The sequence below is a fragment of the Alnus glutinosa genome, chromosome 9 (assembly GCF_958979055.1).
Source record: "Alnus glutinosa chromosome 9, dhAlnGlut1.1, whole genome shotgun sequence".
NCBI lineage: Eukaryota > Viridiplantae > Streptophyta > Magnoliopsida > Fagales > Betulaceae > Alnus > Alnus glutinosa.
Window position 1 is genome coordinate 18,076,497 of NC_084894.1, and position 18,285 is coordinate 18,094,781.

The window sequence follows — 18,285 nt, forward strand, 5'->3', positions numbered from 1 at the left end:
AAAACAAAACAACAAGCAATATGGAAAAGACATCATATGCAAAGGCAAGATCAAACCTGTATACGCTCAATGATGCCATTACAGAAAAACAGTCGCTCGACCTGCTTTTTCTATCTTCCCCAAAAAGTACTTGCACAGTTCTCTCAAGAAACATAGGGGGCAAACACAACTAGTTCCTAGATTGCATATAACAATATGTCAAGTAAACTGAGCAATCAAACCTGATGCCATAGGATTAGGAACTGAATCCTAGGCATGAACACCCGAAACTGCTAGGTGCGTTTGTACCCCCTCATAAGGTAGCTGTCCTTTTTTACCCATGCCTGCCTTCCAGTGGGTGGTTGCTGGCAGGACTGCATCATCCACTCCATCATGTTTTGCATCCAGATAGGAGGCTCACTGGAGTATTGCTCTTCTTTCATCTTCTGAGGCCTTCTAAACTGCTTGGGTTTGCTTTTGTAGTTGCCACTGTGATTGGCTGGTACAAACCGCTGCTGAGGCCACTGATGTTGTGGAGCATGAGACCAATGGGCTTGATACTGATACCTTGGTGCTTGGTGAGGTGCCTGTTCTAGTGCCATAATGAGCTTGTCTGGGCACTTCTTTCTTGGCTTTGGCCTTTTGTGCTTTCAGTAGGGAGCACTGAGGGTGAACATGCCTACTGAGACCGCAGTGATGGCAAATGGGAGGTCTTATGATGGAATGAGGCTCCTAAGTGCCTAGAACATCATCGTTGACCTTTTCCTTCTTTTTATCTTCAACAGTGGGAGGAGGCTCTGGGACTGTAGGTTTTACAAACACAGTCTTTGTGGAAGAAGGAACATCGGAAGAGGGAGCTACATACCTGAGGCCAGTTTTGTCATTTGGGCTCTTCTGGATAGACAACATACGAGTCAGCTTCTCATCAGTGACTCTCTCTAGCTGGAGCTGCGTCTCTAGTAGCTTTTCCTCAGGCTCTTGTACTTTGAGCAGCAATGAACTCTTCTCGGTCTGTAAACTATTCAGATCATTAAGGTGCTGCTTTCGGCCTTCCCTCAGTTTCTCATACTCTATGTAGAGTGTTTTTAGGCCTCCTTGAGCTCTTCCTCACTATCACTATGCTCTGAGTAATACGAGTCTTCTTCTTCAACATGTGGGGCTACAAAGGCCAGAAATTTCTCAGACTCTGGAGCTTCTTCTTCTGACTCATCACTGAGAGTCACATTGTACGCTTTCCCTTTGCCCTTTCTAAGATTCCCGCAATTGGCCCGGATATGCCCAAAGCCTGAGCATTCAAAACATTGGGATCCTCTGGGATCTTTCTTATCTTCTTCCTTAGGTTCAGCTTCTCTGGGAGATTTCTTAACTCTTTCAGAAAACTTCTTCTTGAAACGATCATCTTTCATCAGTCTTCTGAAATTTTTGGCTCATATAGCCACAATCTTTTCTTCATCATCAAAGTCATCTTCAGATGATGCTTCTACCTTCTTCTTGAAAGTTTTTAGGGCAATGGTCTTTATCTTCTTGACCGGGGGCAGAGATAGCTCATATGTTTGAAGAGATCCTACCAGCTCTTCAATCTTCATCTCTTCAAGATCCTTGCTTTCTTCAATGGTGGTCACCTTGATTCTGAAACGCTCAGGCAAATATCTTAGAATCTTTTGGATGCGTTTTACATCCGAGATAGGTTTCCCAAGACTCACCATGGAGTTCCTCAGGTCACTCATCTTGGAGTAAAACTCTCCAAAGGCCTTCTTTCAACATCTTAATTTTTTCAAATCTTGAAATCAACATTTGAAGTTTGGCAGATTTAACAAGTTTCGTGCCTTCATATGTTGTTTCCAAGATTTGCCATGCTTCTTTGGCTGATTCGCAGTTTGAAATTTTGGCGAATTCAGAAGGAGAAAGTACTTGACATAGAGCATGGAGGGCTTTATCATTGGAAAGTCGGGCGTTTTTTAGAGGGACTGTCTCAAGTGTTGTATCCTCTGGTTTAGTCCAACCAGTTTCAACAATATTCCAACAGTCAATAGATTTTAAAAAAAATCGCATCCGAGCTTTCCAATAGCCATAGTTCGTACCATCGAAGATAGGAACAGAATTAAGAGTTTGAGACATAGTAGCAAATAGAAGTCAAAAATAAATGACACTCAAGAATTTAATCTTCTCAGAGTGTACCAAGCTCTGATACCAATTGAAAATTGAAATTGACTTCTAAAAGAAAGTGTGTGCAACAGGTGTCAACAAAAATCAAGCACAACGGAAAATAAAAGACACATAGTTTTTGTTGACGAAGTGGAAACTCAATTAAGAGAAAAACCTCTCCAAGGTAGCCAAACCCAGGAATTCCACTATTCAGAAGACGAAGCTAGATACAAGATAGTAACACTCACATGTACCGATGCAGTAGTCATACCTTGCTCTCTGACGTGTAACCCAACACGAACGCTTCCCAACTAGGTCTCCTACCTGAAGGGGTCTTCAATGGAATTCTTTACCTTAGAGCCGACCTCTAAGATAGACTTCAGTTGTAGTGCAGCACACTTGAAACGGCTTCAGAGGGATCTTGAACTTCTCTGAGCTCTTGTGGAATTTAATACCGAATTCTTGCAGTTCTCAATGCCTAGGGGCTTCTATTTATAGGCTGAGGTGCAGAATGGGCGACTTCTGTAATATGTACGGACGCCGTCCGGACGGTGAACTTGGGCCGTCTGGACGGACAACTGTGCGACAGGATTTTTTGAAAATTTCGCTAAAAATCTTTCTTGTTTAAGACCTGCGTTCGGACGGTGAGACATTGACGTCCAGACGGTCGTACGTCCGCTGCAAGTAATTTCCATATAAGGCTTAGCGCGTCCGGACCAAGGGGATAAACGTCCGGACAGCAATTCTTCAACACGCAATTTCCATATCTGCTATGAGTGCATCCGGACCAAGAGAGGCAGACGTTCGAACAGTTGAAGTCAAATCGGCAATTTCCTTAATTGATGGGCGCGGGCCTGGACCAAGGCTGACTGACGTCCGGACGGTGAAATTTGAATTGCGATTCTTGCCTTAAGGAGACGAGCGTCCGGAAGGGATACCACATCGTCAGGACGGTTGATCGATATTCCCTTTATTGGAATTTGGAAAGAATATGAGACTGTTCGAGTACTGATAGGCGTCCGGACGGGCTGCTGAGAGGTCCGGATGGATGCAAGCTAGAACAGAAGCTTCTCGATATAGTGTAGGGTCCGAACGGAAAAGATACGTCATCCGGACGGATGATGTTGGTCTGTCTAGCGTTCGGTCGGGATGAACACATCGTCCGAACAGATGGAACAATGGACAGATGGGCGTCCGGACGGGATGACACGTCGTCCGGACGGCTGACAGGGAAACTGAAATCTTCTATCTTTTTCGCAGTGCAGAGTCTTCTGAAAATGCTCTGACAAGTGGAATCCATGTTTACAGCATCTTTACACATAAATGATTTTGTCCAAAACACAGAATGAGGCCAAAATACTAACAAGACTAATGTCCCAAAGAAAGTGTGCTTAACCGAGCAGGTCAGTTCTATCGTTCAATGCAAGCTACCCATCAAGTACAAGGACCCTGGGTGTCTTACTATCGCTTGCATGATAGGAGTCAGCCGAATTGAGAAGGCTTTACTTGATCTTGGAGCAAGCATTAATCTCTTACCTTATTTGGTTTACCTACAATTGGGGTTAGGAGAATTGATGCCCACCTCCATGACACTTCAGTTGGCTGACAGGTCAGTAAAGATACCACGGGGAATTATTGAGGATGTTTCAATTAAGGTTGACAAGTTTTACTTCCTCGTGGATTTCATTGTGCTCGACACGAAACCGGTTTAGAATGTTAGAGTTCAAATACTGGCGATCCTAGGGCGACCATTCTTAGCTACGGCTAATGCCCTGATCAATTGTAGGACAGGGGTGATGAAGATCTCTTTCGGCAATATAATGGTGCAACTGAATATCTTTGATATCAGCAACCAGCCCAGGGGGTATGCTGAGATCGGAAGTCCATGCTTGACATAGGATATCATTGAGGAAGCTGTCAAAGAATCAAGCATTGAGGACCCCCTGGAGGCATGTTTTACTTAGTTTGGAGAGGATTTGGACTTGGACAAGCTACTTGAGCTAGCAGATGCCATTTTGGAGTTTGCTCATTTGGAGAGCAATAAGAATGAGGAGGTAGCAGTACCTGAGCCTCCCAAGAAGGAACTTAAGCCCCTACTAGACAATCTTAAGTATAAGTTCCTAGGTCTAACAGAGACTTTGCCTTTAATTATAGCTATAGGTTTACTTGTTGCTCAAGAGGAGAAGTTATTGGATGTCTTGGGAGAGCACAAGGAAGCTATCGGCTAGACCATTGAAGATATTAAGGGAATTAGCCCTTCGGTGGTGATGCACAAGATACATTTGGAGGAGGACGCCAAACCATCGAGGGAGCCACCGAGGAGGCTCAATCCAGCTATGTAGGAAGTTGTGAGAGGAGAAGTGATTAAGTTGTTGGATGCAAGTATCATCTATCTGATTTCTGATAGCAAGTGGGTGAGCTCGATTCATGTTATGCCTAAGCGGGCTGGAGTGACGATAGTACAAAACAAGGATGGAGAGTTGGTACTAACTCGGATTCAGTCAGAAAGGAGAGTTTGCATAGACTACCACAAGTTGAACACCGCCAGTAGGAATGATCATTTCCCACTCCCATTTATTGATCAGATGGTGGAACAATTGGTAGGGCAGGAGTACTATTTTTTATTGAATGGTTATTCTAGATATAACCAAGTCCCTGTGGACCCGAAGATTAGGAGAAGACAACTTTCACTTGTCCTTTTAGGACGTTCACCTATCATCACATGCCCTTTGGGTTATGCAATGCACCCGCTACTTTTCAGTGGTGCATGATCAACATCTTCTGATATGGTAGAACGTTTCCTAGAGATATTCATGGATGACTTCTCCATCTTTGGTTTTGGTGCGGTGCAAGGAGAAGAACCTAGTGCTCAATTGGGAGAAATGCCATTTTATGGTGAAGCAAGGTATTGGACTTGGGTAAGTCATTTCTCATTGGGGGATTGAGGTTGTTAGTATTTTATATTGGCAACATTCTGGTTGACAAAAACACTTTATGTAACGGTGTTTTTTAACAGGATTATCGGTTCTATTCAGAGTCTTCAAGTAATATGGACAGTGTCTCATTTCATACCTTGTGTATGGTCACAGGTTTCTAAGAAGATGTCCATGAAGATTCCATGCAATTTCCAAGTCAGAACGGCCGGTTCCTGTGCAACCATCCGGACGGGCCTTTGAAGGTGTCCGGACGCCCCTTAATGTCCAGCAGTTTTCACCGTCTGAACGCTAGGTCAATCAGTATTCAACAAGGAGTTGGATTTTAGAAGTCGACATTGTTAGGGAGTCTCTACAAGCCGTTCGGACGACGTGGCAACAAGTCTAGATGCTGTCCAGCATTTCAGAATATTCCAGTGTTCTGTTCGAATGCAGAAAGGAGTTATAGCAAAGACCGCCAGGACGCTTGGTCAAGCCCTTCGGACGCGGACCTGATAAAGATAGAATTACGCTGTTTCTGAATGGATATCACAGAAAACCGTCTGGACGAGGCTAACTTCCGTCTGGACACTCGACAGCTAGAGTCCATTTTTCAGCAGATTTAGGGTTTCCTTAAGCCTATAAATGGGGGGCTATAGGCTTGTATTTTGTACAGAATTTAGGGGTCGGCCCTAAGGTAAATGAATCCATAAAAAACCCCTTCAGGTGGAAGATCTGGTTGGGAAGCGTTCACGATAGGCTTCGTGTCAGAGTTAAAGGTATGACTATTGCATAAGGGTATGTGAGTACGAGTGTCTTGTAACTAGCTTTATTTTTGGATAGTGGAGTTCCTGGGTTTGGCTGCCCCGGAGTGATTTTTCTCTTCACAGAGTTTTCACTTTGTAATAAATATCTTGTCTTCTTTAAATTCTGCATTTAAGATATTTTGTTGCACACAAACACTCACTTGGTTAAATTAGAAGTCAATAATTATTAATAGAGGTTGACAAAGTAAAAGTGGATATGATTTCCAATCTTCCACCCCTACGTATGGTGAAGGAGGATCGTTCTTTTCTAGGCCATGCAAGATTCTACTGACGATTCATCCAAGATTTCAGCAAGATCGCCAGGCCCTTGTGCAAGTTGTTGGTGAAGGAGGCCCCATTCGTATTTGATAAGGATTGCAAGAAGGCATTTGGGGCCATGAATAAGATTCTGATGTCCACACCCATTATTCAGCCACCCAGCTGGGGTAACCCTTTTGAGATCATGTGTGACGCATCAAATTATGCCGTTGGAGCTGTTTTGGGGTAGTGCATTGATAAGCTTCCCATGTCATTTACTATTCGAGCAAGACTTTGAATGATGCCAACTCAACTATTCGACCACTGAGAAGGAGTTGTTGGCAGTCGTTTTTACTTTGGACAAGTTTCGATCTTATTTGCTAGGATCGAAAGTCATTATCTACTCGGATCACGCGACATTGAAGTATCTTTTCTTCAAAAATGATGCTAATCTCACCTCATCCAATGGATATTACTGCTGCAAGAGTTCAACATAGAGATTCGGGATAAGAAGGGTTCCAAAAATGTGGTGGCCGATCATTTTTCGAGGATTATCGTGGATTTCACTAAGTAGGCTACCCCCATCTCTGAGACCTTCCTTGATGAGCAATTGATGCTCATTGCTTACACTCTTTCACCGTGGTTTGTTGATATAGTGAACTATCTTGTCACCGGTCATATGCTTTTGCATTGGGGGCGGCAAGATAAGTCTAAGTTATTGGCCATGGTGAAGTACTTTTCAAGTATTGTCCCGGTCAAATCATTAAGAGATGTATCCCTGAGCATGACCAACCCAATGTCATCTCCTTTTGTCATGATCATGCTTGTGGAGGCGACTTCAGTGTGAAGAAGACCGCTACAAAGATTTTGCAGTGCGGATTTTATTGGTCGACCATTTTTTGAGATGCTCACACTTATTGTGTCTTGTGTGAGCGTTGTAAGAAGCTAGGGAGTATTTCACAATGAAATATGATGACTCTCAACTCCATTTTGATTGTTGAAATTTTTGATGTGTGGGGCATTGATTTCATGGGACCATTCCCAAACTCCTTTGGCTATTTGTACATTGTTGTTGTTGTGGACTTTGTGTCCAAATGGGTGGAGGCTGTTGCATGCAAGACCAATGACCACAGAATTGTGGTTCAGTTTTTGAGAGACACTATCTTTGCTCGTTTTGGTACTCCTCGAGCAATTATTAGTGATGGAGGTAAGCATTTCTGCAACTGGATTTTTGAGCAGCTGATGAAGAAGTATTTCACCACACATAAGGTTCACCCTCAGACGAGTGGTCAAGTGGAGATTTCAAACCGAGAGATCAAGAGGATTTTGGAAAAGATGGTGAACCCGTCAAGAAAAGATTGGTCTCTCTGTTTGAATGATGCACTGTGGGCTTATCGGACATCATTCAAGACCCTGATTGACATGTCATCCTATCGTCTTGTGTACGACAAAGCATGTTATCTTTCGATGGAGTTGGAGCATAGAGCATACTGGGTGATCAAGTAGCTGAACTTCGATCTCACGAAGGCTGGCTCACAGAGGAAGCTCCAACTCAATGAATTAGAGGAGCTGAGGAATGATGCCTATGATTGTGCAAAGTTGTACAAGGCACGAATGAAGAAAGATCATGACTAGAGCATTTTCAGATGATCTTTTGAACCCGGTCAAAAAGTCCTTCTTTACAATTCATGTCTACATTTTTTTTTTTTCAGGGAAGCTTCGATCTTGATGGACATGCCCATTTATTATTTGATCAATTTTTCCTCATGGGGCCATTGAGATTGAGGATCCAAAGAATGGTACTACTTTCAAGGTTAATGGACAAAGACTAAGACCATTCTTGGAGTTGTAGTGCTCGGAGGTTGAGACGACCCTTTTGGAGGAATCCGAGTTACTCAGAGTGATTGTCGTTAGTTGTGGATAGTCTGGCTGAAGACTGAAAACTTAGCACTTGTAGGAGGCAACCCTCATTATTTTCCTCATCATTTGATCTTGTTTGTTCTATTTTTGTTGTGATTTTCAGGGTAGTGTTCGCCGTCCAAGTTTGGGGGAGCGTTATTCTACGTTGTGTCTGACTTGCATCGCCCATTTAGTATTGTATTTCTGGTCACATTGGGGACAATGTGTCATTTTAGTTTGGGAGTGGGGTAGACATTTCTGTCTATTATTTTTGTTGCTTTTGTGTATAAAAAAAAAACATTGTGTTATGTTGTTGATTAAGTATGATTACATCTTACTGTGGTTTGCATATCATTGGTTTGTTTAACATGTTGAACATTGTATGCCGTTAAAAATCTAAAAATCTTTTGACTCATCTGTTGAATTAGAGAGACTTCACGTGTTTGAATTGTTTATTGCAAACACATTAGCATAGGTTCTGTGAGCTATGGAATTTGATTTGAGAATGAGTGTCTTGAGATTTGTAGGATGACTTATTGATGAAACCTTGGCAATAATAATAATAATAATAATAATAATAATAATAATAATAATAATAATAATAATAATATCATCAATTTGAGTTCTTATTGAGTAACCGAGCCTCTTGCCTTACTAAGCATTGAGTGTTTGCATAAAAAGATGAGAATTTCAAGATGGTTGATTGTATAGGTAGTTTGGCTTTGTAGCATTTTTTACTTGAGTAATTAAGCCCTTAGGGATGTTTCTACATCTAGTGCTCTAAAATCATCTGGTTTGGGAGTCACTAACCCAACACTCGTTACATAAGTCAATTAGAAAGCTTAAGGGAGTCAAGCATTGCACAGCCTACATTATATATATATATATATATATATATATATATATATATATATATATATATATATATATATATATATATATATAATTGCATATTTTGATTTAAGCCTTGATTATTTTCTTCTGATAGAATTCTTATGAGTCTTTGGATACACATGCTTTGAGAAAAATTGAAACCTCATGAGTTTATGTTAATCTCACTCTGCACTTATTTGAACATGTGCTATCTCAATATTCTAGTTATGAGTTGATTGATTTTGGATGTCATGTTGATGTGATGTTCATTTTGTTAAACATGCCCATGATGTATGAACCATGTGTTTGTGTGGAAATTTTTGCTTGATTGACAAGATAGTGCTTTAAAATATTTGTGGGTATCATTTCTGGCAAACCCTTACAAGACTTCACTCGTCCACTAGGAACACTACAAAAAAATCGGCTTTTTGAGCCGTTTTGTTAAAACGGCTCTAAATAATTTTGAGTTGTTTTAGTAAAAACGGCTCTAATTAGAGCCAATTTTTGAAAATGGCACAAATTAGCGATGCTTTTAAAGCGACTCTAATTTGAGTCGTTTTAACAAAAACGGTTCAAAATGGAGCTGTTTTGATCAAAACGGCTTTAATTGCAGCCGTTTAAAAAAAAAAAAAAAAAAACTCTCAAATTAGAGTCGTTTAAAAAAAAAAAATGTCTCACATAGATCGTACAACGATCGATCACATAGATCGTAGTACGATCGATCACACTTAGATCCCACTACGATCGATCACACATGATAGTAACATGATCGATCACATAGATCATACCACGATCGATTACATAGATCGTACCATGACCTATCACATTGATTGTACCATGACCTATCACATGGATCGTACCACGATCGATTACATTGATCATACCACAATCGATCACATAGATCGTACCGCGATCGATCACATAGATCGTACCATGGCCTATCACATAGATCGTACCACGACCGATCACACATACTAACTAGATAATATATTGCTCAAATTGGAGCCATTTTTTCCTAAAACGGCTCCAGCTGGAGCTGTTTTTCCAAAATGACTTCAAGTGGGAGGGGGGGCCGCGTGCGGGACACGCACCAGCCTCATTTTATTTTTCAAAATTTTTGAAACCCTTGTTTTTGTTTTTTCTTTCTTCTTTCTTGTTCTTCTTTTCTTTTCGTCCAATCCAAAGAGATTAGAGAGAGACCGGGAGAGAAAGAACACTCTCTCTCTCTCTCTCTCTCTCTCTCTCTCCCCACCACCTTCTAGTGATGCCCGCCCACTCACTACACCGGACAACTCGTCGTAGGAGGCCGGTGGGCATGGCTCGATGTCGGGGAAGCAAGGCTTTGATTTTCATTTTTAGTTTGTTTTGGAGGATTTTCCTTAGAAAAACCGAATGTGTATTGAGAAATTTTAGGGTTTGTGGAGGATTTCCGGTAGAGGAACCGAATGGGTGTAAATTTATTGAAAATTTTTTGGGGTTGTTTTAGGTTTCCTCTTCCTTTGTTAATGGATGAATGAATATGGTGAGAATTTCTGAGTTTGATTTAAGCTAAAAACTGAATGGGTGTTTTGGATTTAAGAGTTTTCAATCTCAATTTTTGATAAATTCTGCCGTTCTTTGTCTATTTGTGTTTTGGTTGTTTTTTTTTTTTTTTTGGATTTTTTCAGTTTCGACTAGCTTCCTAAATTCAAGCATGGTTGAATGTATGTATGCATGCATGTGTTTTTGTATATGTAATGTGTATATGACTGATGAGGATGGTGACCATGTTTTTGATCTAATTTGGATTGACAGCTAATGCTAAGGGATATCAAATTGCATTTCTCACTGAATGCTTGGGGGGGGGGGGGGGGAATTTAGCTCCTTACTATAAAAGTTACTATTGATGGTTGACTGCCTAATTCTCTACTGGCTTCTTCCAGATAAGCTGTCATGACACGTCTGATGAGAAATTCTGCTTGCCATTGAGTCGTTGACGAAAATTAGATCATGAAGTTTAGGTTCGTATTGTCTAAAGTTGGATTTCTGTTATCTTTTTTATGACAAATTTAGTTCCATTACATGTGGGTTATTTTCTGCACAGAGTAGAAGAACCAGGAGTTAAAGCACTCATTTGCCAAGATAAATGGGTTTTTTGGTAAAGAACTTTCAGAATGGCAAATTTAGTTGATGGTAGTATCAACTTTATTTTTCATTACTTATCAATTTATTTTTCATTACATAATTCAAGCTTTATATGTTCGCCATGGTTTTTGTTGATGTTTTGAATGCATGCTTTTCTTTTATATGCATCATCAGGTTTTTCAGCTAATGTTTATTTATCAGAGTGGCAAGTTTTAACTAATATTTTGGAGTTTTGGACTGCAGCATGCTAAAAGCCCTGTTACAATTTGTGGCGATATTCATGGGCAGTTCCATGATCTTGCAGAGCTTTTTCGCATTGGAGGGAAATGTATTTGTCTGACTGGGGATTTCAACTTTGTACTCATATTATGTTTGCAAAAGGAATGGTGATCAATTACTGCTTGAGATTTATGAATTGACTGGTTTTTCCAATTTGAGAATTGAAATTCTCCAACTGCAGTTGTTGTGTTTATGATGATGTGTTAAGATTAATTATTTTTGTAAGTGTGAAAGAGGCTTCTAGACTTAGTTGACCTGAGGTGTTCATGACTTAGCTTATGGGCTTGTTCCAAAGAAGATTGTAATTTTGGGAGTTTCCGTCTATGAATTTGCTAGAACTTTGTAGGATTCATTTTGGCCTAGATTTTTATTCGATTTTCTTTTGGTGGATATTGAGCCTTCAATTTTTTTGTGCATCCTAGCCTATAATTGCAATGCTGATACTTATAAATATAAATAATTGCAACGCTGATGCTGTGCTCTACTTTCACTCACTTTTGTCCCTAATCGAGACTGCAAGATGTGACATTTTTATCTGAATCGTCTTTGGTTGAATGTTTTAATTTTTGTTGCATTTATTTTTCCCCGGTTGACGTTTTATCTGATTAAACTTCTTGCATTGTCTTTGGTTTCCTATCACCTCAACTGTCTTTGCTTGGAGGTATTAATCACTTAACATACACAATTTAAGTATTCATTTCCGTTTGATATTTTTGTTAGTAGTGTCCAGATACAAATTACTTGTTTATGGGAGATTATATTGATCGTAGCTACTACTCGGTTGAAATTGTAACTGTAAGTATAAGTTCTAACTTTATATCTTTTTGATGTTTTACCAACAAAGAATTTTTTTTGAATTCTTGGAAAAAGAATATTTTAGTTAAACTTAGGGTTTTTATTGAAAGAAGCGGAACTGTAAATGCTCCCTAGATGAAAACATCCAAAATCTTCAATTTTAATGAGTTAAAAATAAGTTGAGGCCAATATATTTGGTTCATCAACCCTGCAAATAATAAGAGGAACACGGTGGTAGCTTTGAGGACCTTAGTGGAATTAAATGATTTTTTTTTTTTCTTTAAGACTTATTCTTTGGGCTGCTGCCTCAGATTGTAGTTTTTCGAATTTTCTTGCTTTTTTAGATCTCTTCTCCGCAATTTGATAAGCTTCTCTCTTATATACTTCCCATGTACTTGGATTGCGCCTTTACACTTTTTAATAAATTTGCGATTACTTGTAAAAGAAAATATATTTGGTTCAATTAATGTTCATTATTTCCTTCATTTACAAGGTTCTAGATCTTCCTTTGAAGACATCTAGAATAGACCATTTTGTAGCATTTGCTGCTGCACTAGGAATGAGGGATGCGTACATGACTAGAGTGTATGTATCTCTTCTATTGCCATGTATGTTGTTTGTAGGGCTGTATAATTGTGGGTTGTCAACTTATGAGAACTTGATGTGTGCTTTTGTTGAATGTACCATGTAGTTTTATGCAACACATATGGGGGTGTTTTCTTAAACATGATAAGTTGCGGGTTCTAAATCAATGACATTGTACAAATAAATGAATTGAGTATTTTTGAATATGTTCTTTTAGGAAATTAAATTATTATTTTTTTAAAAAATTATTTAGAATCGTTTTAGGGACCCTAAAACGACTCCAAACAGAAAATAATGTTTTTTTTTTAAAAAAAAATTATTTTGTGCCATTTTATTAACCAAAACGACTATAACAGGTTAGAACCGTTTTAAAGGTTAGAACTATTTTAACAAAAATGGCTCTAACTGGTTTGAGCCGTTTTAACCTGTTAGAGCTGTTTATCCAAAACGGCTATAATTAGAGCCATTTCAGTTAAAAATGGCTCAAATTAGCACTTTAATACTGGTACTCTTGAGCCATTTTCAAAACGGCTTAAAAAAAACCGCTCAAACCATTTTGAGCCGCTTTTAGGTCTTAAAACGGCTGAAAGAGCCGTTTTCTTTGTAATGAGAGTCTTAGGGGTTTAAAAGGCTTGTTACATATGCTAAATGTAATTGTTTCTCCCACGACAGCGGACTTATGTTTCAGGCTTTGATTTTGTTTTTCATTTTGTTTTGCTAAGGGACTAGTAAAATGCAAGTTTGAGGATATTTTTTATGAGTGTCAAATATTGTATATTTGGACCCTTTAATTTGCATGAGCTAATCCTTTAGTTTTATTATTTTATAATGTTTTTGGCTAGTTTTTGTGTTTTAATGTTTTGCAGAACATTGAGAGAAAAATTGTAATTTTCAAGTAAAAATGCATAGAAGGCTTGAAAATCTGGACTCTAAGGGAGTGCACTCGAGCGCACATGCGCCCTCAGCAGCATGCAACACTTGTGTGCTGCGTCGCACAGCGCCTCATGAATGCCCGAGTGCGCTCCAACGCACCTAGTGGGCGATCGAGCCCCCACTGCAGAACTGACAGATGCGGAGTCGTACCAAGAACCCCAATCAACGATTTTTCCATGCCAAATGCCCCTTTTTCTCTGCTTTTTGCAGCAGGTCATGTAGCATATGTGTTCTTACTTGTCTTTTGTAAGAGAGGAAACCCTAGAGAGGGGTAGAGGTGCCATTTTGCATGGGCCTCTAACCCTAATGTCTCTTTATAAAACCATAGCTATGCCTCATTGTAGGAGCACGAATTAGGGCAGTAGCTAGGCCATTTTTCTCAATTCTTGTAGCTTAGATTGGTAGCTCTTTTCGTTTTGTTACTCTTCTTTTGTAAGTTTTGCTTAATTTTATGTTAGTTCTTCAAGCTTTTGTGGTGTTTTCAGTCATGGGAGGCTAAAACCCTCAACTAAGGTTGATGATAAAACCTCTCGTTCTTAGGTTATTTCAACCCGTTCATGTCCGTTAAACCTCCCACTTTGAAGTTTACCTGTTTTGACTGAAATCCTACTTGTCCTAGCTTTAGTTTTATATTAGGCCTTTGGACTGTTATTACCCAATCCACTGGTAGCTACAACTTTCCAGCTCTTTTATTATTGTTTTTGGACTCGGTAGCTACAACTTACCCTTCCATTGGTAGCTACAACTTGCTAGTTTGTTCATTAACACATATCTTAATCAATTAGGCACAATATGAATTTCATGAGAAAATATCCAAGCAATAAAACAAATATAATGTTAATCATTTTAATAATGTAACATACAATCATCTCCCAGTAAGTACTTCCATATTTACTCTCTTTGGTGCAGTTTTTTACTCTCTTTTGTCATGAATATTAAAAGGTGATTACTTATAAGTCTTTGACGCAATGCTTTATGTTTAAACACCGAAACATAGCATAGTGCTTTTGGCGACATAATGTTTAAACATAATCTTTTAAGTCAAAGTACCTTATAAGTATTTTATAGCAGTTATAATTATTCATAAGAGTTACAAGTATAAATCAAGAGATCAATATAAGAATATAAGTACTACAATAATTTATGTTTAAACACCGAAACATAGGCAACATAATACTTAAACATGAGTCCTAATAAAATATATATGAAAATAAGTACTACAATGATTCATATTTAAGCACCGAAACATAGGCGACATAATACTTAAACATGAATCCTAATAAGATATATATATATATATATATATATATATATATATATATATATATATATATATATATATATTTATATTTATATATATTACTTATGAAAGTCTTTAGATCAATCATAAGTAATACCATAATTCATGTTTAAACACTGAAACATTGGTGACATAATATTTAAACATGACTCCTAACAATTATATATATGGAATAAATAATATATAAGCAATAATAATCACCTATGATGATCCAAGACCATCACAAGGTTAAAATACAGCAAGGACAATATATATATATATATATATATATATATATATATATATATATCAATTCCATATCATCCATAATAACTTCAAATAAAATCAAAGGAAGATAGAAGTGTTCTATAGGTTATTTTCTTCATATATTTTATTTTTAAAACCATTTCTTTGGTGTTTTGAGTTCCAAGCAGTATATTAAAATAAAATATATCTTAGAAAACACTTATGGAGCACTTAAACACATATAAAACATACCAAACAATTTCTGGAACAAAACTTATCTTTCAAGCTCAAAGTGGCCGAATTGGAGTTTGTTTGAGCTGTTTTCTAATAGGGAGTTTTGGTTCTTTTTTGCATGAAATTTGAGTTCAGCATGGAACGAATGGTAGAGCAAGCTGGTCTCCTATTTATAGAAGTCCTAAGCACTCAGCAAAGTGAAGAAAATCCCACGAAAGTGTGTTGGAAATCATGAAGTGATGAGTGCCAAATATTGTATATTTGGACCCCTTAATTTGCATTTGTTAAATCTTTAGTTTTGTTATTTTCTAATGTTTTTTTGTTAGTTTTAGTGTTTTAGTATTTGCAGGTCATTAAGACAAAATGACGGTATTTATGTGGAATTGCAAAAAAAGAAAAAGAAAAAAAAAGGGGGGGAAATAAAAAGGAAAGAGATATTTTGTAGAAGACCAAAAAGAGAAGAAAATTGAAGAAAGCCAAGAAGCTTGTTGTTAAGTGTAGGACCAAAAAAAAGAAATGGATAGTTGCACCACTGGTCCTTAGGGTTGGCTTAAATTACGAGTCACTCCCTGTGTACAAAAAGTTCATGGAGGGTCCTTGTAGTAAACTATAATTATGAATTGTTCCCTAAATCCGTTTTTCATCCACCAAGTTAACAGAATCCGTTAGTTTGCCACGTCATATAAATAGTGAGACAAACTCTAAATATCATTTGTATTGTAATCTATTAACGAACTTTGTTTATTTGGTGGACGGAAAATGGGTTCAGGGAGTGATTTGTAATTATAGTACCACAGGGAGTGATTCGTAATTTAGGCCAATCCTAGGAACCAGTAGTGCAATTATCCTAAAAAGAAATGAAAGAAGAAGAAAAAAATTGAGGAAAGCTAAGCTTCCTGTTATGTGGGACCTACAAGAAAAAGAAAAAAGAAAAAAAATGAAGTCTTGTGTACATGAACTGAGCAAAGAAAGCAAAGAAGATGTTTTTTTTACACAAGGGTAGATGCGTCATTTTGGTTTCTTTTTCTAACCCTAGCAGCACCTAATATAAATGAAGCTTTTCTTTGGTAAAAGTGGGGAAAAAAATGTGAGTGAACATGCGGGACAGGAGGCACAAGTCAGAACTATAGCTGTTTGGTGCATTTTTCCTCTTGTAAAGTTTTTCTTTTTGTAAGTCTCTCATATTTATGTTTTTAATAAAAGTTAGTATTTTATTTTTAGTCATGAGAGGTTAAAATCTTCAACTAAGGTTGAAGATGAAGCCTCGCTATTGATTAGATTTCGAATTTTCATGTTCTGTTCGTATAATCCAGATGCGTGTTCATTTCAATTCAATTAAAGGATTAAAACTCTTTTAATTGATTGTTTCGATTAATATATGTGCAAACATTGGATATTCAATATGTTTCATCCAATGGATACATTGAATCTTTTGATTTAATTTGGATATCTATTGTGATATGTTTGTCAAAATGAATACATTGGATGGCTTTGAATTAAATTGGATATTCATTGTGATTTGTGGAAATAATGGATTCATTGAATTTTTCAATAGGTAATTTATGAAAATTGGAACATGCATAGGATTTTATTGTAAAGAAGAGAGTATGTGCTTTGATTTGGTGAGTGTGAATTTTGAAACCTTAGTGCATTTATCTATGGTATTTAATTTAGGTTTATTTAGTTATTTATTTTGCATGTGAAAATCTCAAAATTCGAAATTAGGTTAAAATAGGATTAGTTTAAATAGAAATTAATTTTTACAACGCAATTCCCTGTGGATTCGATCTCGCACTTGCACATACACTATATTGCAAACGATTCGTGCGCTTACGAGTAATTTAAAACTCACAATAAGTTTTTGGCGCCGTTGCTAGGGAATTTGATGATTTGTGAAAATTGATTTTTATTTGAATTGATTTTATTTTTCTACTAGTTTAGGTAGACTTTTGTTTTTATTTTTCTTCTTGCAATTTTTTGTTTTATTTTTATTTTTATTTGTTTATGTTTCACTGTTTAACAAAAAAAAAAAAAAGAAGAAGAAGATTTTCTCTTGTTTGTTTTTCTTTTTTTGGTATCATTGTTTTGCAATTCTGCAAAAACTTCATCCGCACATCAGCGCCTTGTGCTCGATCCCACCATCTTGCTCTCGAGCGCACATTCGTGGACTACATCACAATGGATCAGTACTTGAAATTTTTTCAAGTTTATTTTTGGACCGTTTTGTGAGTTTTTAAGTTTTAGTTTTGAATTTTTGGTATTTTTCGTTTTGTTTTATGCTTCTATGTAAGTTTTCATTTTTCATTTTATATTATTTATTTTTGTTTATTTTATCTTTTTTTTTTTAAAAAATCTAAAAAATCTAAAAAAAATAAAATAATATGGTTCATGTTTTAGGTGGGATATTTGCATGCAAACTAGTGAGGGTGGAACATGAATTGTCACCCATATGGACCATATTCATATTACTCTAATCCTTATCATATTTCTAGTAATTGTCCATCTTGGGGACAATTCTACAATTTTTCATATGAGCAAATGAACACCAATTTCTTCGGTCCAAGATTTGAATCAAATTCCAATTTTTGTAACACAGACTGGAGGAACCATTCTGATTTTTTGTGGCAAGCTCAAGTCACGGGAAATTGTGCTCCCCAATACCATGAATTGCACCATCTTGAATATCTGCAGTTTGATAGCCAATCTTCCCATCATTCATCCTACAATCAACCGGTACCATAGTTCACTCTGGAAGACACTCTCAAAGCCTTCATGTAGCTCACAGGCCATGCTATTGGTGACATGAAGAATGCTACTATGATAAACACCCAGGCGATTGCCAAGATGGAAGGACAGATTGATTATCTGGTTGCAGTTGTTAGACTGAGGACTGTACCAAAGCACTGTAAGTATTAACATACTTACTGAGAGTGATACT

General features: G+C 37.6%; 1 long non-coding RNA gene across 1 annotated transcript in view; it reads left to right on the plus strand.

The window, feature by feature from the left end:
* The window catches only part of LOC133878495 (uncharacterized), a 33,857-nt gene extending 22,328 nt beyond the window's left edge, over positions 1-11,529 (plus strand). The window contains exons 3-5 of the long non-coding RNA XR_009901918.1: positions 10,795-10,872; positions 10,956-11,044; positions 11,240-11,529. This is a non-coding gene — a long non-coding RNA (uncharacterized LOC133878495). The remainder of the gene's footprint in view (positions 1-10,794; positions 10,873-10,955; positions 11,045-11,239) is intronic.
* Positions 11,530-18,285: the final 6,756 nt, after the last annotated feature.